The 26,144-nt window shown below is 34.2% G+C and overlaps 1 long non-coding RNA gene across 2 annotated transcripts in view; it reads left to right on the forward strand.

The window, feature by feature from the left end:
• The window catches only part of LOC138698594 (uncharacterized), a 66,124-nt gene that overhangs the window by 654 nt on the left and 39,326 nt on the right, over positions 1 to 26,144 (forward strand). For both annotated transcript variants that reach the window (XR_011331900.1, XR_011331899.1), the window contains exons 2-3: positions 5,643 to 5,799; positions 18,325 to 18,542. This is a non-coding gene — a long non-coding RNA (uncharacterized lncRNA). The remainder of the gene's footprint in view (positions 1 to 5,642; positions 5,800 to 18,324; positions 18,543 to 26,144) is intronic.

A 26,144-nucleotide genomic window follows, 5' to 3' on the forward strand; every position in this document is an offset into this window, starting at 1 on the left:
CTGACTAGAATCACATCTAGTAACAAACTATTAAAATTCTTTTCAGAAAAGAGCCACTGTATAAACATAAAAACGACCTATGTAACTAGTACCGTGTACTAGGAAACTACCAAATGTAACATTTACCTAAAATATTAAATCAGTTTTATTCGTCACAGGAGTAAAAAACTTTGCTTGTAAGCCATTTTCTCATTATTTTTTTTAATCTATTCATTGACACACTTGTAGCAGAAGAGGGTAGTGCATTAAATAGTTCGATACTTAAATATTTATAGTTATAGTTTTACTTAGTCTCACATAAGAAGTGTTTATATTGTGACTATTCCTGACAGAATGGATATCTGAACTATGATTATAACTGTGTAAATTTTCTTTTACATGAAGCAGACTACAGTATATAGGCTATACAAACTTGGTAGGATATTAAAATTGTGAAATACAGGCACGCCATTTCGGGTGAGAGACTAGGCCAGTTTTACACCAATCCCAAACATATTTAGTATAACTTGTTGCTTGTGGGCCATCCCAAACCCCGACCTCCAGCCATGAGAGCGCCGGTCCTTATATACCCGTTAGTCAAGGCCTTCTGACAAATTAAAGGAATTGACAATAGATATCTCAGTCGTGACAACCTCATAAAATATCCTATCAATTGAATAATCGATCTTGCTACGTACAACATAATTATATCATATTATTACCCATTTCAGCGAGTACTGACAACCACTGCAAAATACGACAATTTGGTCCAGGGAGCATTCTCTTTTGGCACAAGGATGATTTATGTAACATGTTTCTAAATTAGTCTTTTAAATACCGGTACATTCTTTAATATAATTTGGTCCAGGGAGCATTCTCTTTTGGCACAAGGATGATTTATGTAACATGTTTCTTAATTATTAGTCTTCTAAATACCGGTACATTCTTTAATATAATTTGGTCCAGGGAGCATTCTCTTTTGGCACAATGATGATTTATGCAACATGTTTCCAAATTATTAGTCTTTTAAATACCGGTACATTCTTTAATAAATCACTGAAAAACAAATGTGAATATATAGGATGTGGAGTGAGTACGAAATTATTATTTTTTATTTTTTGGCGAATAATTTTTACGTAAATAACGACAAATAAAAACTAACATGCCACATAACATTATTTAAAGAAATACAGGAAACAAGCATGAATAATATTCACCATTCTTAATGATCTTGGGATAGAAAAAAACGTGCGGAATAGAAATTGCATACAAATGTGCATGTAATAAACAATAAGCAAACCATCTTCGATTAATCATTTCAAAACAACGTGAATATAGCGTGGATTGTGTAGCAAAATAATTAATTCTTCTATGTTGCTCCCAATGTGTATCATTGTTAACTTATGAAAACAAATGAAAATTAACATGGCATATAAACACTATTTGAAGAAAGATAGGAGATATTAAGTAATATTCAGCATTCTTAATGATCTTCGGATGGAAAATAACAATGAAATATGTATAAAATAGAAATTACATACAGGTGAGCATATAAGAAAAACCGTAAGTAGAATCATATTATTTGATTAATAAGCTTAAATTACTCCAGGTTTAGTGTAAGAGTGGCCTATATCTAACGATGTCTCCCAGCAAATTACTTAATTTAAAAACAAACAAAAAAACTTTTAGAAGATTGAATTTGTGTATTTTCTCTGAAACTTTCCAAATAATTGTAGGCAGTCTTTTACATTAGATTGCCGAAAATTGGTTTATAGCGCAGCATTGGCAGTGATAAATGTGTGAAATATTCGTTCAGTGGCATTTCGTAGTGCTTCAGCAATAACATGTTTAGCAAGACTTCTGACTTCTGTTGCATTCAAACAATTATAAAATACGATAATTTGGTCCAGGGAGCATCCGTTTTTTCGTGCAAAGATAATTTGTTTGGCGTGTTTCTTAATTGAAATTATGAAATGGCGTTCCTGTGCTTCACATTTAATGCTTTTTTCTGGCTTATAAAAGCTCTAATTATTATGATGATGATGATGATGATTATTATTATTATTATTATTATTATTATTATTATTATTATTATTATTATCGGGAGAAGAGTTCATGACAGAAGAAGATATCAGATGATAGACGATATTAAGATATATGGATCATAAGAGGAGACCAAGAGTAAGGCAGAAAATAGGAAAGATTGGAGAAAGCTGAGTTTGCAGTGAAAGACCTGTCCTTGGGCAGAACACTAAATGAATGAATGAAATATAATTAATTAACATAAAGCGACACAAAAACGTCTTCTCTGAAGAAAACAGCAATCATAGGCCTACTAGTAACATCTTAAACTTGAATGAGCAGCAGGAGACAGAGTGGGTTTGGAACAACTGACAGGCGCCTAGTTTCAAGAACGGAAACTGGACTGTGTAGCTGCGCGTTCGATTTTTTTTCTCTCCAGATCAGTCATGTAACTGTGAGAAAGACAATGGACTGTTTCCGTGATAGACTGGGACACTGTTTGGCTGTGAATGGTTCTCATTTTGGGCATCTGTTGTCAAGTTTTGTTAGTGATAGTGTTTAGTTTAGTTTTACGGCCTACCCAACATGTTTTTAAGTATTTCACTTGTCTCAAATTTGAAGTCCATGAAACAGATTTTCAATATACCTAGCTAAAAGACATGAAACGGGTGAATGGGTAAACGTTTCTACACATTCATACGTAACATTTAATGGAGATTCGGAATATGTAAATTTTAATCTAGGGTGTCATTAAAAATAAAGTTTACTGACTCTCTGTATGCCTGAATAACTTTTTTCAAACACTGGTATCATATTACATGGTTTATCTCCAACAGTGTTTGTACGGTATACGCCAAAACAAACAGTACTGAAATTATCGCTCTTCTTCTGTTCACGTTTCCCTAGCAAAGTAGTATTTATTTATTTTATACACTAATTTGACATAAATTGCGAATTCAGTGTTGTGTTGATTTCTGCAATTATGGTTCTCACAACCAGGGTTGCCAGATTTTAGATCTACCAAGGAGGGACATCCTTCTTCCATCAAATACAGTATTTACGTTTTGTCTTAAAGGAAGAGTGATATGAATGTTGACATTTTCGTGGCTAGAAAAATTTATTTAAAATGATCCCTTTGTATGCAGTTGAAGAAACTAATAATATGGATATCAAAATTGCAATTTTAATAAAAGATATTGTAGGTACAGGTTTCCAAACGCAAAACAATATTTATCTGGCTGTAAGTTACACCACATTATTTGTCTGGCGTCTTTCTGAAAGACTTGTGAGAATAATATGTTACCGGTATGCCAAATTATTATTGACTCAATAACTTAATAGTAGTTCTGCCTAATAGATTTTCCCAGCTGTTTATTATTAATTGTAAAGCACAAATTTCATAAGATAGCAAAATATTTAAATTTCAATGTTTTTCATTGATTACAATGACATAAAATTTATTGATAGCTAAATTCATTTATTTTGTGACAACATATTACCGCTCTAAACTCATCATTTAACATACAGTATACATTTACAGAACTTATATACTGTACATATTTATCACTGTACTTCAGAATTTTCAACAAACTTTTTACCATTCTCTGTGCCATGCATTTCTGATGAACATCTCTTTTTAAATGTTTAGAAATATTATATTCACAACTGAATTCGCTGTCACAAACCTTACACTTGCCAAAATATTAGTTTTTTTCCAATGTGCAAACCTAGATTGTTAAAAAAATAATTTAAATTAATGTAATTATTATTTAGGCCGAATAGAAAATACTTACAAGGTAACGACAAAATTATACAACTGATGTTAATTCTCTAACGGAGGGACTTTTTGCGTCCCGCCTGGAATCGAAGTGGGACTCGGGATTTTTATATGAAAATCGGGACATGTCCCGCCAAATCGGGACATCTGGCAACCTTGCTCACAACAGAAGAGAAGGTGTTTATTATCCAGCATTATTTCCGGTCATATGGAATAATGACATTACAAACATACTCTGAAGCCCCAAGTCCTTCCTATATCAACGTCGGAAACCCGTACTATCTCTAGGACTTCACCCCAGCCCATATTTAACTCTTCCAGATTATAGACGAAATGAAGGGGAGATGGAGAGTGTTGGTGGAAGTAATGAGGGAAACGGGAGTAACTCGAGAAAAACCATCTGTAATGTCTGCTTTGTTCACCACAAATTCCATAACGACCTGGCTGGGTATCAAACCTACGCCACATGGCTGGAAGACCAGCGAATTGGTGATCAGCTACAGACGCAACTAATTGCATACACAGTCAGCTTGCATAAGTGGTGTTATTTATTTTCGTCTTCTACTTTTCAAAGGGGAATTGCAAGACAGGGATCAGTTCTGTCAACACTCCAAGACCTTGAAAAATATGAATGTAGATTGCAGATGGCTACTACGTGTCATGAATAAGGTTATTATATAATATATTTCGGAGTGTGCTTTCATATTTTGAGATGTCATTGAATGTTCTTGCCATAACATACTTCATAATATTAACATGTAATTTTTATACAGTGTGTCCACGGATTATTATATCAGATGCACTCAACAAATTTTCAAAGTTCATTATTTTTCTCCATTTCTTAAGTATTCTTATTATTTTCAGTCACAAATAGAGCTGAATCTTGATTCAATTTTCTATTTGTATCATGGTTAAGTTTACCCCACTTTACAGTAGTCTATACAGGCCATGTTTCCACCCATAGGTCTAAGCCTAGTTTTAAGTTCTACTTATACAATACATAGTTTACATGCATTTGCTGCCAATATGATATAGGTGCGAACAAATGAACACACAATTTCATTGATAAAGATATTTTAATTTCAATTAACAGAACAAATTATACTTTTATTTACAATAGGTAACAACCACTAATGTAGCAAAGGTTAACATATTGGTTTCATTTAAGCAAAGTCATGAACTAGCTCGTCTGTTATGTTTTAAGCGTTTATGAAAGTGTAATATTAAAAATGTAGAGTTCTCACATTATTTTTAAATAGAACTAATCAATTATTATTTTTACATAGCACTAATCAATTATTAAATTTTTTATCTTATACTCAGGAGGGGGCAATTCGCCCCCCCCCTGGCTTGCCAAAATTACGCGTCTGGATCCAATATCTTTTGCCTTATTATTTATTGATTTTTTTATTCCTTGAAATAAACTTAAAACAGATTTTCCTTTGGTCGACGAGTTTTAAGTCTTTGTTCGCGATAACATTTGAAGGGTACACGGGAATAATGATCAAGGTCCATTTTAGAAAGTTTCGAGAAAAATGAATGTTAAAGTTTAAGCACTTAATGCTTTCTTATGTGTGTATTTAATAGAAATTGAAGTAGTGGAATGTCAAGAAAGATTATTTCTTATTACTAGCTAGACCACATGATAGTACTTTCTTTCCACTATAACATGGCATTATTAACTCAATTTCGATTTTTGATGGACCTTGATCGTTTTTCCCGTGTACCCTTCATTTATGATTATTGACAAATCGCTGAACACTAACTTTTCTCCAATCTCACCCAATCATTTTCGTTAGATATTTCCAGCCTAACTTTTTCCTTTATGGATTCTCATGTGTTCTGTTTTGTTTTGCTATACTAGATGCCGTTATGATGGGAGCGCCTACATGATTCATCCAGCACACATACAGTATATAGATGGAAGATTCCGTGCAAGATAATAATCATCCTGATAATGACAAGAATGAATAAATAATTCCGTGCAGGATACAATAAAGATCTGACAACCAAGAAGAGAGGTACGTCGTGATGTTAATAATAATAATAATTGATTATAATTTTAAAATTATTTTAATTTACACGCAAAGCCCAATTGACAATGAGAATTTAAATAATATAACCGTAAGGTAACTTAAACACAAAATCTTGTATCTATGTTATTTAATGAAAGCATTCAGATTGAATTACGTCAACGTAAACATAAACTCAAACATGAAACGTTAACATGAAAGTTTGCAAACTCCAAGCTTTCATTACTTTAAAAATAATAATATACAATCACAGAGCGCTGAAGTATACAACGGAATTATGGCGAATGACATTGTTGTGTTTCCATGGTTACCAATACCAAATTAGTATACTGACGGTTAAGTTTGTGTTCCCATCGTCAATAGTCGTGCGTCTTTATGTTACGGTAACGTTTTCATCGTCCTACATTGAGTATTAGTAGCCTATTATTTTCTTATCTCAAAATGTTTGATGTCTGCCATATTGTTCTAAAAAATTTAACATCTTCATGGAGTCGAGATAACCATCGTCAATGGCATGGTAGGATATAATTCTGTATAATCAATCCATTAAAACTACTACAGTATTATTAATTATTACTAATTATTATTATTGTTATTATTATCATTAGCGGTATTATTATTTACAACAGTTACAAAGTGTATTATTTGCATCAACACACGTACACGTATAGGCACCGGTAGGCCATTGATTTATGCTACATTGACACGGGACGTATCCGTTTTAGTTCATTTTCATTAGGAAGAAATTTATATTCACGATTTTGTATAATATCTTAAAGTAGGTATATGAGTCTGAATTTATGCTTAGATTTCTTTCTTCAAAATATATGGAATGTAGGCCTAACCTAGACCGTCGGTATAATTATGGAACGACTTCAGAATATCGCGTAATTACATATATTGTTATTTAATTATTGCATTTTTTATTTCTGGTCCAAGAGACATCGCTTTTTACGTACTTATTTAATTATCTTCAATAAAAAGCATGCTTTTTAAATTATTTTAATTTGTATAGACTTTGTACTTACTTGGTATTCTGAAGTATAACGATTATTATTATTATTATTATTATTATTATTATTATTATTATTATCATCATCATCATCATCATCATTACTAAACTACTACTACCACTACTAATATTCAGCAAGCCATCTGCATTCACATTTGAGCTTGGAGCAACTGCAGTAGCTTTTCGAATCTGTCGACTGGAAGGCGTTCACAGAACCGTTCGCAGCGTTCATTTAGACCGCCTTCCATCGCCTGTTCGATCTTCTTCACGGGCTGAAGTTGCTTGTAGTTCCGCTGATACTTGACCATGGCGGCCAGCAAGTTCCACATATCGAACTCCGGCCACATCACTTTGTCGAACTGCAGGTAACTGCACGACAACTGCGCGGAAAGAAATATAATTACCTTATATAGGACTCTAGACAGGACTTAAACACGGATCTCTATTCTATAGTCAAAGCAGATTATGTAGCAATTTGGTTAAAGTTTTTCCTAGGAATCTGTTTTGAAAATTTAAAATAAATTGTTTGTTTTTCAAGAGAAGAACTTACTGCCTTAGCTCATGAAAAGGTCCATTCTGAAGATTATGTATTTGGTGAATTACGGGAAAAAACTTTCTACATTCGAGGTCGATGATGCAGAACTTCTATTACTATTGCCCCTGTTTTAAGGGGAGAGGATGGTATTTTTTGGTGAAAAATGAGTAAATTAAAAAAATTCTTTAAAATACTCTGTGATATGTGTGGAATACATATCAATATTTTGTGGGTATTTGTGCCCTTATCGGATGTTGAGACGTCATTTTTAAACTTCCTGCGCTATGGATTTTTAAATCACACGCCCGCTTTTATCGGTTTCCAGTAACTTCATTTTATTTGCTACATTGCCAGACAAAAATGGGTATAATTTCTGAACTATTAAAGATACATGCATGAAATTTAGAACACATTCTTTAGACTATTAGGAAACTTTTCTCTGTAACAGGATTTTGTTAATTGATTTCATTTTAAAAATACGTCCGTTTGTTTGCAAGAAAGGAAATCAAAAAATTGTTATTAAATTTTAATTGTTTATTTTACAAACGTAGGCACTAATATCAAAATTCTGTTACAGACAGCTTGTAGAACATGCTTTTGCAAATACATTGCAAAAAACTATTTGAATCTATCTTTAAAAACGGTTTATATATATATATATATATATATATATCGGTTTTTTGTACAATCCTGCATTGAGTATATATTTTTTTTCAAATTTGGGTCCCCAAATATATATATATATATATTTTTTTTTTTCAAAATATTTTTATTTGGTTGAGTTGCCACAGCTATGAGCTCTCTACATACAACAAATTAATATTTTGCACCAAATTAATATAAAAAAGTTTTAAAAATACCATCCCCTTAAACCATCACCCTGTCACGATAGTCTGATCTAGGTTCGAATCCCTCGTAATCCTCGGATTTTTAATTCTGATTTTTAATAGGTTATTTAACGAAGTTGTATCAACTTTGATGCTGTCTACATTTTGTTCACTGCATTTTTAATCCTGATATCAATAAATGTACGGTATGTGTCGTTACTTATAAAAAAATATCACTGTCATTGGTAGAATGATTTGTGCGAACGACTTTACAACGTTGTTCGAAAAAGCATAGTTTCATAATATTATCATAGTCTAGTATATACAGTATCGAAGCTCAATACGTAGTAAATATGCATCCATAGCTAGTTGCTAACCACTAGGGTCGCTAGTATCGCCTCATCACAGACAATGCGAAATAGTACCTGCACAGTCTATTGTTCCTAGTACCCTCACAACTCAAGCTTCGTGACTGTATATACTAGACTGTGATATATTATCCTTGTTCAAGTGAACATCTATTTTCATGTCTATTTTGACAGATAAATACATATCACTTCAAAATATAGCCTACTAGTGGCTTGTGCAGCAAATGCTGCAAACTAAGTTCATTACACGTTCAAATAAATTTTTTTCAGATTTATTTTCAATGAAAAATACCAGACATTTTCAAAGTTATTTGCTTCTATAATAATGATACATACTCCCTCTGAATGTTTTTTTATGCTAAATACTTTTTCTTGAACCCATCCACCTTCAGTTTTCGAGTTTCAACGCGAAAACGCAAGTAACAATGTCAGGACGATCAGTGGGTTTTTCATATGGGAGTAAAGCAATAGCTATTTCAGGTCATTGTGGATTGTAGATGAAAGTTAAAAAAAAGTCAGGTTTGCTCTGCTTTCGAACAACAGACATAGCATCTTGGTATAGGTGCTGCATGTAGAGCTTGAAATGTAGAGGGTAAGATCATTTTATCCTCCTAAGATATCTTGCTGAAATGATCGGGAGACTATAAAATTTTGTAGGCCTCTTATTTTATCAGTAAGTAATACTGTCTTTCCTTAGGAACTGTAATTTTTGCGCTCTCTCGAGCCAATACTGAAGAGAATGACGAATATAAGTATCTACACCACACCGCCATTAGTATATGAAAAAGACCCAACCCTACTTGAAATATTAAAATACGTTACTGGTAGGCGTTACTTCAAAATAGGCAGTTGCACAACACAATGCGATCTGTGATCTCTGGTACCTTTCGTATGGTACTGAAGCTTGACAGGAAATATAGAAATATTTGATTTTTAATAACAACATCATCTTGCGCAAGTTTATATATAAAACATCACGGCATTAACTATAATAATATTTCATTTCTAATGATAATAATGTCTTCAAACCACCTCAAGTTTTGTAGATTTTAATATCCAATACACAGCTGTACTCACAAAATTACACACCGCATAATGAGACCTGTAAATTATTTTTAGTAAGTCTTGAAGTTTTTAATAACTAATTAAATTTGAACTCTAAATATTTCAGCAATCCTCCAGGTCATGGCCTATTGTTTATTGTAGTGTTTTGTTTTATTCTGAACTGCAATTCTCAAAACTGACGAAAGATGGATTTTGGAAAAAAAGGAAAATGATGTAGGAAAATTGACATTTCACTGAAAACTACTATTTTTCTGAAAAACTTCGTGTTCCAAGCTTCAAAATGAGGGGTCATTTATTAAAATCCGTTCAGCCGTTTTCCCGTAATTTCCATTACCAGTTCAAATTATATATATATATATATATATATATTACCGTTATATTTTATTATTACAGGAAGGGGTATATCACGAAATAGAAATAATGTTTTAAATACGTTACTGGTAGGCGTTACTTCAGAATAGGCACTTGCACAACACAATGCGATCTGTAATCTCTGGCACCTTTCGTATGGTACTGAAGCTTGACGAGTTGTTCAGGAAACTCCAAAACTATGATCCACGATTAGGAATAAATGACGTCATCGTTTATTATCGTGTTCTAAATTTTCCAAACCAGCAATGTGCTAACCCAAACACTTACTATACATAATATATTATGTTCTTTCAATTTAAGAATTGAATGCATGGGGTGCAGTGTCGTGTGCAGTCGGAAGTTGATTTTTCTGAGTATTTTGCTATTACCCAGCGCCAAATTCTAAATAAAGGAAGAAAGTGTTGTAGGGGAGAATAAAAAACGTAAGGCTAATTAACATCCAGAAAACTTAAGAATACGGGGAAAACGTACAACCTGACAACCCTCTCTGACCGCAGCTAGGAAAAACCTTAGTGCAAACCAAGCAGGATTTGATTCCACAAGCCCGAGCCTAACCCCGCATCCTTAGGCAAACCGCGCTACCGTCGAGGTACGCAGGTAGCCTCAACTCCTCAATGCATGTTCTTATTATTGAATGCTTTATAAAAAGTGTTCCAGCTCGAGAACTTAACTGAAAATAGTACAGCAGAACCTCGATTATCGGTCGTATTGAAAGGAACGGATCTAAAAGGACGGATAATCCGTTCTGCTTGTTCGTACATTATTTTTATGTATTTATATTTTTGACTGATGCATATTTCAACCATTTTTACTGCATGGTTGCATGAATAATTTAATTGTTTTTAGTGTATGAAGTTCCGCGGTCTAGTTATAAAATTCCAACTTAATACCCCATAGCATACATATTAATTAATACCTATACTGTGGTAATAGTTAATAAATTTATATACGCTGTAAGAATGAGGGATGGTCCTCCAGCTTGGGGGTTGGGCGAAGGGCTAACAATCCATCACCGTAAAAAAACAGCTTGTTACAAATCCTTCAAATAAGATATGATATTCTTATTGAATTTGGTATTCCCAAGAAACTAGTTCGATTAATTAAAATGTGTCTCAGTAAAACATACAGCAGAGTTCGTATAGGCCAGTTTCTGTCAGATGCGTTTCCAATTCACTATGGGCTAAAGCAAGGAGATGCACTATCACCTTTACTTTTTAACTTTGCTCTAGAGTATGCCATTAGGAAAGTCCAGGATAACAGAGAGGGTTTGGAATTGAACGGGTTACTTCAGCTCCTTGTCTATGCGGATGACGTGAATATGTTAGGAGAAAATCCACAAACGATTAGGGAAAACAAGGGAATTTTACGGGAATCAAGTAAAGAGATAGGTTTGGAAGTAAATCCCGAAAAGAAAAAGTATATGATTATGTCTCGTGACGAGAATATTGTACGAAATGGAAATATAAAAATTGGAAATTTATCTTTTGAAGAGGTGGAGAAGTTCAAATATCTTGGAGCAACAGTAACAAATATAAATGATACTCGGGAGGAAATTAAACACAGAATAAATATGGGAAATGCCTGTTATTCTTCGGTTGAGAAGCTTTTATCATCCAGTCTGCTGTCAAAAAATCTGAAAGTTAGAATTTATAAAACAGTTTATGTTACCGGTTGTTCTTTATGGTTGTGAAACTTGGACTCTCACTTTGAGAGAGGAACATACAGACGTGGACAAATTATTAACAAAATTGACGATTTTTATGATATTTTGTTTACAAAATTTGACTTTTCAATTTAGACTACAGTTGACAATTTTGGATATTTCCATCATTACAGTAGAGAGAAATATGCAAAAATGTCAACTGTAGTTAAAATTGAGGAGTCAAGTTTTGTAAAAATATATAATAAAAATCTTCAATTTTGCTAATAATTTGTAAATTAGCAAAAATGTCAACTGCATTGAAGAGTCAAATTTTGTAAAAATATAAAACAAAAATCTTCAGTTTTGCTAATAATTTGGAAATATCCAAAATGTCAGCTGCAGTCCAAATTGAAGAATCGAATTTTGTAAAAATATACAATAAAAATCTTCAGTTTTGCTAATAATTTGTAAATATGCAAAAATATCAAATGTAGTCCAAATTGAGGAGTTAAATTTTGAAAAATATGCAACACTAATCTTCAATTTTGCTAATAATTTGGAAATATACAAAAATGTCAACTGTAGTCTAAATTGAAGAATCAAATTTTGTAAAAATATATAATAAAAATGTTCAATTTTGCTAATAATTTTTCCACGTCTGTAGGTTAATGGTGTTTGAGAATAAGGTGCTTAGGAAAATATTTGGGGCTAAGAGGGATGAAGTTACAGGAGAATGGAGAAAGTTACGTAACACAGAACTGCACGCATTGTATTCTTCACCTGACATATTTAGGAACGTTAAATGCAGACGTTTGAGATGGGCAGGGCATGCAGCACGTATGGGCGAATCCAGAAATGCATATAGAGTGTTAGTTGGGAGGCCGAGACGTAGATGGGAAAATAATATTAAAATGGATTTGAGGGATGTGGGATATGATGATAGAGAATGGATTAATCTTGCTGAGGATAGGGACCAATGGCGGGCTTATGTGAGGGCGGCAATGAACCTCCGGGTTCCTTAAAAGCCAGTAAGTAAGTACGCTGTAAGACTGGGATACCAACCTGCCAGAGCAAAAAGTCGCTAAGTCGTACTTCTCCCGACGTTCTGATCAGGAGTTCGGGGTGAGACGCAGGCGCTGAATACAAGCAACGAGAGAGAAGCTGTTGTGTGATGTCAGACATCTCCAGTTCGCCCTGCTCCACTCCCGTTACCACTGACTTAATGGCCTGGGCTATCTCTTCGCGGGCTGAAAGAGAAAAAAATGTAAAATAAATTTCACCTAATGTTGTGGAATTCAGAATTGATCTCAGACGAAAGTCGCCAACATTGTCAAAGCACTAAACCAAGAAAAGGTGTAAGTAGAGAGAAGGAATATTGTCGGATAATGAATTGATGGGGCTGTTTCCCTTCATGCTACCGGCACACACGCACTGCCCCTACTTACAGTATGTTCTTGAGTTATTTGATAAATTTCTTACGAAACAATAATTATTGTAACTTCATATTTTGCTTCATTTAACATTTTACATTTGTTTCTTCTACAGTCAACTGTTTTCTGTTTCTGTTGTATTAACATAGGTTAAGGGTGTTTGAGAATAAGGTTCTTAGGAAAATATTTGGGGCTAAGCAGGATGAAGTTACAGGAGAATGGAGAAAGTTACACAACACAGAACTGCACGCATTGTATTCTTCACCTGACATAATTAGGAACATTAAATCCAGACGTTTGAGATGGCAGGGCATGTAGCACGTATGGGCGAATCCAGAAATGCATATAGAGTGTTAGTTGGGAGACCGGAGGGAAAAAGACCTTTAGGGAGGCCGAGACGTAGACGGGAGGATAATATTAAAATGGATTTGAGGGAGGTGGGGTATGATGATAGAGACTGGATTAATCTTGCGCAGGATAGGAACCGATGGCGGGCTTATGTAAGGCGGCAATGAACCTTCGGGTTCCTTAAAAGCCATTTGTAAGTAAGTAAGTTGTATTAACATCGAGTTCCATGGGGCCGTGACAGAAATAACACATTTTTTTAAACTAATGGCGAGTACTTGACTTACGTCATTCACCCAACCGACCCTATCTACACCTTTTCCAGTTGTATTTCAGAAAATATCAATTGTATTTCAGATGGTATCAAATGAATTTCAGATTTGTAATTGTATTTCAGATAGTATCAAATGTATTTCAGAAAATAAGCAATGCATTTAAGATTACACAGTCACTTTTATTTCACAAAATAACAAATGTAGGCCTACTTGAGATTTTAACATATATTTTAAAAAAGTGGAAAATGGATTTAAAGAATCCTCAACTTTATTGCATTTTAGCGTCCGACAGGCATATTCACCATAGCTAAAGCTGCAGCTTGATGAACTGTACTGTGTTGTACTGCATGAGCACAATCACCACCAACAATATTATGTGTGTTGCTTCATCAATTTTACTCTCTACTGTACAGTAGGTAAATTAGTCTACAACATCAGGAACTATGACGTTAGGAATTCCAAAATGTGATTTTACGTACGTCTTCAATTTACACTAAATGATCTCGATTGCATTTAACATTGGAGAATAAGGTGCCAACTGTAACTTCTGAAATACAATTGACAAATCTGAAATACAATTGATATTTTCTGAAATACAATTGATACTATCTGAAATTGAATTGACTAATCTGAAATACAAATGACAAATCTGAAATACAATTGATATTTTCTGAAATGCAATTGATACTATCTGAAATTGAATTGACTAATCTGAAATACAAATGACAAATCTGAAATACAATTGATATTTTCTGAAATGCAATTGATACTATCTGAAATTGAATTGACTAATCTGAAATACAAATGACAAATCTGAAATACAATTGATATTTTCTGAAATGCAATTGATACTATCTGAAATTGAATTGACTAATCTGAAATACAGTTGATATTTTCTGAAATGCAATTGATACTATCTGAAATTGAATTGACTAATCTGAAATACAAATGACAAATCTGAAATACAATTGATATTTTCTGAAATGCAATTGATACTATCTGAAATTGAATTGACTAATCTGAAATACAAATGACAAATCTGAAATACAGTTGATATTTTCTGAAATGCAATTGATACTATCTGAAATTGAATTGACTAATCTGAAATACAAATGACAAATCTGAAATACAATTGATATTTTCTGAAATGCAATTGATACTATCTGAAATTGAATTGACTAATCTGAAATACAAATGACAAATCTGAAATACAGTTGATATTTTCTGAAATGCAATTGATACTATCTGAAATTGAATTGACTAATCTGAAATACAAATGACAAATCTGAAATACATTTGATATTTTCTGAAATGCAATTGATACTATCTGAAATTGAATTGACTAATCTGAAATACAAATGACAAATCTGAAATACAATTGATATTTTCTGAAATTCAATTGATACTATCTGAAATTGAATTGACTAATCTGAAATACAAATGACAAATCTGAAATACAATTGATATTTTCTGAAATGCAATTGATACTATCTGAAATTGAATTGACTAATCTGAAATACAAATGACAAATCTGAAATACAGTTGATATTTTCTGAAATGCAATTGATACTATCTGAAATTGAATTGACTAATCTGAAATACAAATGACAAATCTGAAATACAATTGATATTTTCTGAAATGCAATTGATACTATCTGAAATTGAATTGACTAATCTGAAATACAAATGACAAATCTGAAATACAGTTGATATTTTCTGAAATGCAATTGATACTATCTGAAATTGAATTGACCAATCTGAAATATAAATGACAAATCTGAAATACAGTTGATATTTTCTGAAATGCAATTGATACTATCTGAAATTGAATTGACTAATCTGAAATACAAATGACAAATCTGAAATATAGTTGATATTTTCTGAAATGCAATTGATACTATCTGAAATTGAATTGACTAATCTGAAATACAAATGACAAATCTGAAATATAGTTGATATTTTCTGAAATGCAATTGATACTATCTGAAATTGAATTGACTAATCTGAAATACAAATGACAAATCTGAAATATAGTTGATATTTTCTGAAATACAATTGATACTATCTGAAATTGAATTGACTAATCTGAAATACAAATGACAAATCTGAAATACAATTGATATTTTCTGAAATGCAATTGATACTATCTGAAATTGAATTGACTAATCTGAAATACAAATGACAAATCTGAAATACAGTTGATATTTTCTGAAATGCAATTGATACTATCTGAAATTGAATTGACTAATCTGAAATACAAATGACAAATCTGAAATACATTTGATATTTTCTGAAATGCAATTGATACTATCTGAAATTGAATTGACTAATCTGAAATACAAATGACAAATCTGAAATACAATTGATATTTTCTGAAATGCAATTGATACTATCTGAAATTGAATTGACTAATCTGAAATACAAATGACAAATCTGAAATACAATTGATATTTTCTGAAATGCAATTGATACTATCTGAAATTGAATTGACTAATCTGAAATACAAATGACAAATCTGAAATACAGTTGATATTTTCTGAAATTGATACTATCTGAAATTGAATTGACTAATCTGAAATACAAATGACAAATCTGAAATACAATTGATATTTTCTGAAATGCAATTGATACTATCTGAAATTGAATTGACTAATCTGAAATACAAATGACAAATCTGAAATACAGTTGATATTTTCTGAAATGCAATTGATACTATCTGAAATTGAATTGACCAATCTGAAATATAAATGACAAATCTGAAATACAGTTGATATTTTCTGAAATGCAATTGATACTATCTGAAATTGAATTGACTAATCTGAAATACAAATGACAAATCTGAAATATAGTTGATATTTTCTGAAATGCAATTGATACTATCTGAAATTGAATTGACTAATCTGAAATACAAATGACAAATCTGAAATATAGTTGATATTTTCTGAAATGCAATTGATACTATCTGAAATTGAATTGACTAATCTGAAATACAAATGACAAATCTGAAATATAGTTGATATTTTCTGAAATACAATTGATACTATCTGAAATTGAATTGACTAATCTGAAATACAATTGATATTTTCTGAAATACAACTAGGAAAGGTGTAGTGGGCGACGAGCCGAAGTTTGTAGAACTTTCAGCCGCCATGACAGCTTTGCCCTTGGTGCACCATAGGAAGCGAACTACGTAACATCATATGATATTGAATAATTTATGGAGCAATGTGGAATGCCGGTAGGGGAAACGAGAATATCCCGCGAAAGTCTACCATCAAAAATCTCTTTTTTGCACCACAAATTTCAGTTGGATCCGCCGCGATTCGAACCCAGGTTACCAAAATGCAAAGCCGACGCTCTAGCCGCATTAAATACCATTGTTGATATAGTTTTTTTGTGAAGTTTGTTTATACAAGCGTTAACATCTGTGGTCATATCGCGTGTGTAGGATCTTTGGGTATACTAGTAGGTCCTTTTTGTTATTGTTGAATTCATGTTTCTATTGTCATGTATTGTATATGGCTTGTGTTCATATTTACTGATTTTAGATTTTGATTAATGTTTATGATATTGGTGACTGAACCGATGATAAATTATGATAAGTAAATTGTCTTTATGACTGAAGAAAATCATAAAAAATCTCATTCAAATTGGTCGACCAGAGGTTTGAACCCGGGATCTTTCGAATGCGAGTCTCAAATGTTACTGTCAGAGCCAGTGCGCTCGTTGTTGGTATATTGAAAAACAAAATTCAGAAGCAAATGAATTTACATTTTAAAATTGTATTTAATTAATTCCTCTGAAGCTATTTTTAAATACAGTCAACTCCGGATATAGTGAATCTCTGTGGATTTACATATTTCGTTCACTATATCCGAGGTTCACTAAATCCGAAGTGTATACTGATCAGGTAGAAATGACAAATGCTGTTATGGTGTGACTGCGTACTCAGCCTTGGAATTTCCCGGGTCACTTAATGGAAACTGTGAGGGGGTTGATGGAGTTTGAAAGCCATCGGAATCTTACCTTCATTTATGCTCTGGACATAATGTCCGTCCCCTTTTAATAAAAGAAGGCAATTTCATTTTCCTTTGTTTCGATGCTATCTGTCATAATGGAAATGTTTCTGAGAACAAAAAGCAACCCTTTGACGGTGGAGGATTAGAAATAACAGTAGAGTGGTGAGTCTGAGAACAGAATTTTAACCTTTCAATGTTGGAGTGAGTCAAGGTCGTCACGCGTTGCCTGGATTTACAGTACAGCTCATTGTCTAGGAATCACTAATCCTACCTTTATCCTATGACTAAAGGAGGAAGAAACTTAAAATGTTATTCTCAACACATTCTTTCAATTTTATACAAGATCTGACTTCAAATAAGAATTTGTAAGGATGCAACTCTTGTAACTTCAATTTTAAAGGTTCACTATAACCGAAGCGAGGGTTCACTATAAACGGAAATATTAATGTACTTTTTAATGCATGCAGGTCGGGACCAACGATTTAAGTTCACTATAGCTGAATGTTCACTGTAACCGAGTTCACTATATCCGGAGTTGACTGAAGTTGTTACATTTTACAAAGTTTGAAATCTGTGTGTTCTTGGACTAGGGAATAAAAAATAAATGTTTATGATTCACTTAGGCTCGGTCTGGCCCTTTGAGCGCACTCATATGCGATGATTCTCCAAGTTCGACAGCTGGCCTGAGTGGAATTCGTGAACCTGACGCTGACAGGTGGACCATCGTGCCTCAGCCCATGATAGACCCAGCTTCAGTCCGCATACGAGAGTTCTAGGGCCCGGAACCTCAAGACCTTCTTATCAGCACATCCAAGACTTCACCCAAGAAGTGTACTTCTAGGTAAGATTCACCAGTACAGTACATGTGTAGATGACAATGATTGCCTGTGTTATACAATACACAGTGTCCCAGAAACTCCGTCCACATTGTTCGAATACGCAACACGAACCACGCCATCAGGGTTGGGTAAATATGCTGGTTTAACTATTTTTAATACTTAAAGGAAAATGAACTTTAATTGAATATGAATTTCATCACCTCTGATACTCCTTCAAAATGCATCCAACATGACACATTAGCTATACCAGTGTACTACAGTATAACTTGAAGAAATTGACGGCGTTTCTGGAACACGGTGTATAGACGTGTGTGCTATAACGTCACATTAGTTTCCACGAGTTTCCATATACCCTATAAAAAGGATTCAAGTACAATCTGCAATGAATAGATATTTTGATCAACCCATGTAGCTAGTTTCCTGACAAATTGTCATAAATCTATTTAAAGAATAAAAATATAGTGCATGTTCGCCATTGTAAACGTGTTTAATGATTTCTCGTTGAAGCGAATGCCACGAAAATTTCCCTTCGATCAGTGCCGGATTTAGGCCTAGGGAACCTAGGCAGTTGTCTAGGGCGGCAATTTCCAGGGGGGGGGGCATTTTCTCTCTCTCTTTCTCTTCTTTTTTTATTTTCATTTTACAGTGAAATTTGTTTTTAAAACACTTGTTTGTAAATCTTTTCTTAAGTTTGTTCTTAAACACCTTGTGGAAGTCAGATATTGTTTTATTATCGCATTGTCGCGGTCGTAGCGAGAGTAAAAGGAAAGTGTGCAGCTGCATAGTTATAGTCCCGTCGCTCTAATTTCCGGCAGCCAATCACGTTGCAGGTCGGCTACATTTAAACGTGTGCGTCTTGTGATTCGCTGATGAAGATGTAAAGCATTTCCTAAGGCTGGATAAATACTTAATATATAATCGCCCGCCATTTTGGCTCTTTCGTTGACGTTCGCAGAAAGCACACGAGGACGTTATTTGCCGCTCAATTATTTGCTGAATTCAGTGCGTTTGATTTATTTTCATAGGAGTTACGACATGATAATGTTTAACGGTATGGCAAATAGATCCCTCGTCTGGTAGCTCGGCAACGTAAGAACAAAAATGGCGAACGATACTACCTACCTAGACTTTATAGAGCCTTGACTTCCTAAGACATAAGCAAAGAGGAGGAGTCACGCCGGGAATAACAGTGTCGCGACTATATATTGTAATGCCGGTATCACGTTATCATATTATCAACTGCTTACATTGAAGAGTTCAGAGCCATAGTGGGCCAAGTGCCATTTATTAAAAACGGAGAAAGCAAGAGTTAAGGTTAAGTGAATACCATAGTTTAATGGAGATGCACATATCCTTTAGTTCTAATGTGTATACTTAGTATTACTTGCTATATGTTTCCATTGAATTATGGTAATAACTTCATTATAACCCTTGTTTTCTACGGTTAGTAAATGGCGCTTGGCCCACTATGGTTCTGAACCCTTCAATTTAACTGCTTGTATAAACAAGATTGTATTGTTGAAAATCAAATTGGATGAGTGTTTATTATATTTTTTTTCCTCGCTGTTATTTATACTCGCTTTAACATCTTTGGTCATATCGCGAGTTAATCTTCGGTTGAAATCCGAAGGCTTGTGTACTACTGTTGTGAACTAGATGGCGACTGTATATGTATTACTGATTTGTTAGGAATATGATTTCGGTGATGAATGAGGCCGGTGATGTGGCCCGAATTTCTTGGCATTTGCCTTACGGTTGAGGAAAAACCCAACTAGGAAATTCAACCCGATCGGAAATCGAACCCGGGCCCTCTGCGTAAGAGACCAACATGCTGACTTACACCACAGAGGTGGTCATTTATTACATTATCGTTATGAATAGTAACCAGAACTCTCAGTTACATTTCCAATATAATTATATCGTCAACAATACTATTTAATCACTCTCCAGCATGTGCGCTATATAATTCGATATGAAAGGTTTATTCCGCAAAAAGTTGCAGCTTATTTTTCAATTTCCGTAGTTTATACTTCCTATCGACGTAAGAAATACTCGTAATAATTATACCACCAACAAAAACAATGCTTAAAAGTAAACCACAGCCTGGCTTTCACAAACCAATTTTGTTTCAACAATGAATAAGTTTGAATATGTTTCTTTGCCTATGTGCTTCGTCAGATCGACTTCGATGACGTCATCAATGCTTTCTTTGTGAAGAAAGTGCGAAGGAAATCTTTATAATTCACAACTAAGATGCATGTATTTTGATTCCAGTAATTTATTGTTTTCTGAATTGTAACATTTCATTTAAAACGAATTTAAACTAAACATGGCCTGTATAGTAACTGCTTATAAATGTTTTGTAGCAGTTGGGGGGGGGGGAATTTTAGCTTGCCTAGAGGCGGCACTATACCTAAATCTGGCCCTGCCTTCGATGTGTATTGAATTCCCAGAATGCAGATGACTATACCTGTGTATGATACGGCCAAGTTAAAGTAAGCCTTGTCATTGTTTTTCGTAAGACGAGCAACTTCCAGGATGGGTTTCTGGACGTAGTCGGGCAGAAGTGACACATCGCCGAAAAACCGAAAGCGTACTCCTATCTTCATGCAGACGTCCCTGGAACAACAATCATGCGTGACGTAATCTTCTATGTTATGTTCGTTGTTCAATTATTACCCCGTTGCTAAGCAAATGTGACAACATGTTATAGTTTAGCACTGGACGTCACAGAGCGTTTATAACGCGAATTTGTTGGAGTTCCTCGATAATAATATTATTGAATATGAGTTGAGACACAGGATCCAAACATCGCCTACCTTGTTGCATAATTCAGTAAACACAACTGTTTTTCTTCTATTAAGTACAAGGTAACAGTCTTTCCTTATTCCTCAGTGTTGAACTAGCTGTAATAATATTTTTATGTATTATATATAATCAGTTATATTATAAAACTAGCCGTACCCGTGCGCTCCGCTGCACCTGTTAGGAATAAATATAAAGTAATTACATAATTAAAATAGAACGTTTGATCCAGGGAGCATTCGTCTTTGATGAAATGAATGTGTACATAAACATTATTTTAAAAAATACAAGAAATGAATATACAGAATAGCCTATCAAGTTTTCTGTGCATAAGAAGCTATTTTAATCTTACCTGTCCTCCATTCACTCAGAATTTACTGTAATAACATTATAGCATTATGTCCATCTAGAGAAACTACACTTTCCAATGGTGAAATAATAATTAATTATACAAATCGGTTAATTTAGCTTCCGATATTACTTCATACAAACACAGAAACATTCTCTGTAGGCTATGTTTAATAGCTTTCGATTGTTGTTGTTCAAGGCCCCTTATAGACGAAGTCATTTGTTTTCATTTCATTACACCGCCTTAGATGGCATTGTATTTTAATTTTAAAACTCATTTATCTCATTAAATATCAGTCCTATCAAAATTGTGCAAATAATCGGAAATCACTTTTAAAGAAACTTTTATTATGTAACATTTTTTACAAAAATCAATAATAAGCGAGATATTTCGATTTATTTAATTCAGACCCCCTTATAACCCCCTTTTTAAATAAAGTATTTTGAATGCCTATATAGCCTAAAATCTAAGTTACAACGAACTTAATTTATATTCCAATGTTCATATAAACCGGTTCAGCCATTATCTCGTGAAAAGGTAACAAACATCCAGACAGACAGACATACAAACAAAAATTTCTTCAGGATGATTAATTATACATGTTAACACCAATTATTTTTGGAAAATCGAAAATTACCAGAAAAATTCTGGCTACAGATTTGTTATTAGTATAGATTATGTACTGTATCAAGATTTGTTTAATATCTGTATTATACAATATGTAAGCGTAAGGTTTTACTTCTCATAGGAGAATATTTATTTATTTATTTATTTATTTATTTATTTATTTACTTTTCAAATTTTCAGTGCCATTATTGTTGATGGAATCACAGACCATACAACAATTCAACTCTCATTACAGAGGAACTCTAGAGTCTAGACATTGCAGATAATGAGGGATTTACTTCATAGACAAATTTATTTTTATTCCAGTGCATATGTATACTTATATTTATGTTAATGGAAGTCATGGTTGGATCCAACCAATCAGAAAGAGTATGCCCATTGTCTCAAATCTTACATTAAATTATTATCCAGGGACTCTAGAATTTGTTTTCACGCACATAAAGCATAGCAATACTTCAATAATAATAAAATAAGCGTTGGCAATAACCTAGGCAGTCACTACTTCTCAATAACAGTACCCGATTGTGATGTACGACAATATAATCGTACTTAATCTTTTCTTATTGAAGTCTATGAAGGCCGTGAGCTTTGTAAACTATCGCTCCTTATAGTTGCGCTAAGGAATGAACAAATGAACGCAAAATCATGAAGGAATAATATTTCTCGAGTTATCGAATTTCTCCACGGTAAATAATTGATTTCAACGACTTCTTTGTGAACTATAAGTCTAGGAGATAAGTCTGAGCGTGTATGAACAACCATCCAATTCAGACATACCTCTTGGAAGTAGTTTTGTACACAGAATTTTTCGATAAGCCATTATCCCCGAAACATTTCTTTATCTATGGTACTGTGTAAAAACAAAAGTCTCTTACAACGCAATACAACCGTTGAAAAAAATAATTAAAAAAATAAGAGGCATATGTCTTGGAACGTCTATCGTGCTATATGGTTTGTATTAATGTCATTTGTACGCCGATTAGGACAATATTTTTTAACCCCTGTTGTTGGCCTTATTATAGTCCCGTCGCTCTTATTTCCGGCAGCCAATCACGTTGCAGGTCGGCTACATTTAAACGTGTGCGTCGTGTTATTCGCTGGTGATGATGTAATTCACTTCCTAAGGCTCGATAAATACTTAATATAATCGCCCGCCATTTTGGCTCTTTCGTCCGCTTTCGTAGAAAACAACGAGGACGTTATTTGCCGCTCAATTACAGTGCGTTTGATTTTTTATCATAGGAGCTACGACATGATAATGTTTAACGGTGCGGCAAATATAATCTTTTCGCTGTAAGAAAAATCCTAATGCAAACAATAGCACGTGACTGAAGTGAGGCTTCATTGGCCGCTGTTTGGCGCCATAGATTCTCAGTACATGTTCCCGCCTACTGTTGTACATTCTGTTTCATGTTAAACATTTCCCGTTACTTGTCAAGTAGGCCTAACCTCACTACTATGCATTCGTTTGCTTAGGAAACATTTACTTTATAATTACTCTAATTAAAACTCACATAACTTATTATATACATTTAAGACTATTTGTTCTTCTCCGCTTTTGAGAGGGTTTCTAATCCTATGATTAATAACCACACACACCCAGAATGCAGAAGCCATACTTCAGTACCACGTGCTTACGTGAACAACTACGAGCTCAAGTGACGCCAGCTCGTTACAAGAACAGACTACCTCGGCATTACTGTTGGTATTCATCCGCGTTCATAGTACATAACAAAATATAAAAGTAGCTTTTCTTTTACATATCGTTTTACATATGAGTGAAGTTATATGTTTCATTGTATTTAACAACTAGAATTCAATTTTTTATTTTAAATAATACAAGATGATAGTTTCCAAATACGGACTACATTCTCCTGCGTCGTGTGAGTGTTTCGACTGTGAGCCAATCACGGGTATGACAGCAACGTGCTTGTGTTTACATTAGGATTTTTCTTACAGCGAAAAGAGTATACTGCCCGTGTCTCACGTCCTGAACCGAGAGTTCCTAGTGCTTATAACCACGCCTCTTAGGTCTGCTCGGAACGTCACGGGAGGAGCAACGTGGCGGCACGGCAGCATATTACATGCTCTGAAAACGTTATCCTAAGCCATCGCAGGGATCTTTACTAGTTATACTGGATACTCTAATCGTGGTTAACACTATCGATATTATCTCTGATGGCGATTTCCTAAAATGTAAGTACACACTAGGCCGCTCTTCGTTCAGTTTGGACAACTGCTGAATTACCAGAGAGCAGCATTTCTCAAAGTATGTTCTGGGGCTCCGTGAGCCTTACATGATTTTACTTGGTTATTTAACGACATTGTATCAACTACTAGGTTATTTTGCATCGATGGGATTGATGATAGCGAAATGGTATTTGGCGAGATGAAGTCGGGGATTCGCCAAAGATTACCTGACATTCGCCTTACGGTTGGGGAAAACCTCGGGGAAAAAACCCAACCAGGTAATCAGCCCAAGCGGGAATCGGACCCGCGCCCGAGTGCAACTCTGGATCGATAGGCAAACGCCTTAGCCGACTGGACTGCTCCGGTGGCTATTTTATACTTAGTGGATATTATAAAAATATATAAATGTTACGAAAATATGAATCAATAATAACATGAAACCACCGATAATAATAATAATAATAATAATAATAATAATAATAATAATAATAATAATCCAAGAATATGCGTAATAATATGTTTAATGAACATCTAAAAAGGAAAATACCCATAATATTTATCACTTTCATCACTGATTCTCTGCGCATCTGTTCACTAAAACAAAATATCGAAAAGACAAAATGCAGAAGTACAATAGAAATGAGACTACAGCTTTCCGCCATAAAACCAGATTGCAGGCTTAAAAAGCAAATACATTCGTCCCACTGAACAGAATTATTGAGATACTAGCTTTCACTTGTCTGTTAATTTAAACACTAATAAAATATTACAGAGATTCCGCAGTTACACTTTAGATTAAAAGAGGTTTCGCGGTGGAAAAAGTTTGAGAAACACTGCCATTGAGGAAAGAGTTTACGGATGTGTACACGTGATAACCGTAATCGCGATTAGGTCTATAATGTCTTGTCGAGACTGTAGTCTACAACTGGTATTAGTGTTTAGTTACAGGAATTGATGGGGACATAATCTGTTGCGTGAGGGGACAGCCTATACATTCGCTTGTCAACGGCTGATCTTGCTCCATAGCTGACGAAAGGAATCCTGAAAAGGCCGATGTGTTGAACGTAGGGTAGTAGGCACATGCGGTACGCAGCTCCTCCTACCCTGTCCCTCTGCGTCTCGCCCCGCAAAGAAACAGCTCAGGAAGTGAGGCACGGGCAGTAGATTCCTCGTATGGTAGCTCGGCAACGAAAGAACAAAAATGGCGAACGATACTACCTACCTAGACTTTATAGAGCTTTCACTTCCTAAGACGTAAGCAAAGAGGCGGAGTCACGCCGGGAATAGCAGCGACACGACTAGCCTATAGTAAGTTTATGGTTGAAGACTGGGGAGGCAAGTGTGTACGGAAACGCATTATTGTAATTGTGTGTTGTAGCCATGACATAAGGATTAGAGCAGGTGTAGATAAGAGAAAGAGTACCTAAGAACGCAATTGCGGGCAATTTAACAAATATTTAGATAATATTTTACTATTTTAATTGCTACGTGATACGTATAAATAACACCTGTGACTTTCTGTGACGTCCTTTTTGTGCTGGAAACCAGTTCAATAACTTCGTGACAGACTAACCTTTCAATGGTCAAGACTTCATTCATTTTATTTGCCATGAGTTTCATCAGTGTCTCGACT

This window comes from Periplaneta americana, chromosome 4 (assembly GCF_040183065.1).
Source record: "Periplaneta americana isolate PAMFEO1 chromosome 4, P.americana_PAMFEO1_priV1, whole genome shotgun sequence".
Classification (NCBI taxonomy): domain Eukaryota; kingdom Metazoa; phylum Arthropoda; class Insecta; order Blattodea; family Blattidae; genus Periplaneta; species Periplaneta americana.